Source organism: Alosa alosa, chromosome 19 (genome assembly GCF_017589495.1).
Source record: "Alosa alosa isolate M-15738 ecotype Scorff River chromosome 19, AALO_Geno_1.1, whole genome shotgun sequence".
NCBI classification, from domain to species: Eukaryota; Metazoa; Chordata; class Actinopteri; order Clupeiformes; family Clupeidae; genus Alosa; species Alosa alosa.
The window spans coordinates 1,393,788-1,396,287 of NC_063207.1; the positions used below are offsets into that span (position 1 = coordinate 1,393,788).

Consider the following 2,500-nt stretch of genomic DNA (forward strand, 5'->3'; position numbering starts at 1 on the left):
CAGTATACAGTATGTGTTACAACAGCACTTAAACTAGTAGTCACGTCTCGCTGTTCATGGCATGGCAGCTGCGCATACGTGTGTGTGTGAGAAAAGAGGCACAGCCACAGGCTAGGGGAGGCTCTAGAAGCCTTGCACACACGCATGTTACTTCAAAAGAACACGATCATTCTCAAAAGATCGATACTAATAAAATTAGGTATCGCGGGACATTTTTAATTTCAGGGTATTGGCGATACTTTTGTAGTATCGGTAACGGCAACACTAACACACACACGTACCACACACACACACACACACACACACACACACCTCCAGGTAAGGGCGATCCCACGTCCTGCAGTGTGAGGGTGGAGAGTTTCTGCTCCGAGTCGTTCCTGATGACCCCGTGACTCAGAGCTGCCATGGAGATGACCCCTCTGCTGAGATGACCCCCAAGGCTGTCCCACAAGGCTCTGATCACACCACACAAATCACAGTGTTACGTGTGTGTGTGTGTGAGCGCAGGTGTGTGTGTGTGCGCGTGTGTGTGAGAGTGTGTGTGTGTGTGGAGTGTGTTTATGCAGGAGTGCTGCAGAGTGTGTGTGTGTGTGTGTGAGTGTGTGTGTGTGTACACATGTGTGTGTGTGAGTGTGTGTGTGTGAGTGTGTGTGTTTGTGTGAGTATGTGTGTGTGTGTGTGTGTGTGTGTGTGTGCATGTGCATGTGCTTGAGTGTGTGTGTAAGGCAGGAGTGTGTGTGTGTGTGTGTGTGAGTGTGTGTGTGGGTATGTGTGTGTGAGTGTGTGTGAGTGTGTGTGTGTGGCAGACAAGATGTGTGTGTGTGCACGCGAAGAGCGGGCAGGTGTGTGTGTGTGTTTGTGTGTGTTAGTGTGTGTGTGTGTGTGTGTGAGTGAGTGTAGTGTGTGTGTGTGTGTGTGTACCTCCTAATAGAGATGGTGAGAGCTTCTGCTGAGCTGGCACAAGGGCAGATGACCTCAGGCCTCAAGCCTTTGGTCTGAAAGACGTTCAGGAATGCATCACAGGACGACACCGACCCTGAGAGAGAGAGAGAGGGAGAGAGAGAGAGAGAGAGAGAGAGAGAGAGAGAGAGAGAGAGAGGGAGAGAGTGATAGAGAGAGATAGAGAGAGAGAGAGAGCAGCTAACTCATAGCTAACTCATAGATGGGGCAGCTACACACACACTCACTCAAGCACACACACAAACACACACACACAAACACACACACTCTCACTCAAGCACACACACAAACACACACACACACACTCACTAAAACACACACACAAACACACACTCACTAAAAACACACACACACACACACACACACACTAAAACACATACACACACTTACAGGGGTTGGCACCGTCCGCCACCAGTAGGATGCGAGGATGCCAGGGCAATGTCGCCTTGGTCTCTGCAGAGCAACTTCAGTGTAGATCTTGGACTTCACACACACGCCCACCCGCAAGGAGGAGAAAAACACACACACACACACACACACACACATTGATATCACAACAGGCTTGACAGGATGGGTATGAAGGCTACTCAGTGGGAGCTGAACTGAGTGCAACACTTCAATATCTGACAAAAGGACCCCTAAACAAACTGATCAATATCTTGGACAATGAATGTCATCCACTCTACAGCACTAATAAAACCAAAAGAGCTTGATCAGCTGGAGACTTTCGGCCACTGCCATGCACAACTGAAAGGCTGAGGAAGTCATTTGTTTAGGGCCATTGAACTGTTCAATGCCTCACTAAAGGGAAGAGGAGGAGAGACTTCTCTGCTTAGTGTGTCTGCCTCCACCCTCTCCATGTCCATGTTTTTTGAGCACTGGCTGCCCACTACTGCTTTACTGCTGTTTTACTAATGTCCACAGCCCTAATGTTTTTCACTACTGCCTTTACTGCTACACTGTTTTCATGCTATATTAGCACACATGATCAATGGCTGCGGTCAATTTCTGATACAATACTGAATGAATGAATGGCTATAACTCCTATTACCTCAACCTGTTCTTGCACTGAAATAGTTTTTATTTTACCTTTGTCTACATTACACTTTACTGTCCTATTTGTCTATATTATTTATGCTGGTCTCTAAGACCTTACTCCTCGCACTGTTGGACTACTTTGACTACTTTTGCACCTTCACCATGACACTCACTCTCTTGAGCACTTTGCCATGCACACATAACTAAGGACTAATGTTGACTACTGTTTGCACCTTCACCATGACACTCACTCCTTTTTAGCACCCTCACCAGTCCTGGCCCTGTCACTGGTTAGCGTCTTATGCTTGATCACCCTCAAGCACACATTGGAATTTTTAATTGAACTTATATAGTGTATTTAGTATTTAGTTTGTTAGTTTTCTTATCTTTCTTATCTTTACTGTCTTTATTGTACAGTGGAGTTTAGTTATATGTTTATACTTATACTTATACTTATGTTTACCATTTTGCTGTAAGCAGATGTTGTGTGTGATGTCTGTAT

The 2,500-nt window shown here is 46.0% G+C and overlaps 1 pseudogene; it reads right to left on the reverse strand.

The window, feature by feature from the left end:
* LOC125284314 overlaps nucleotides 1-2,500 on the reverse strand; it is a 67,977-nt pseudogene that overhangs the window by 28,596 nt on the left and 36,881 nt on the right.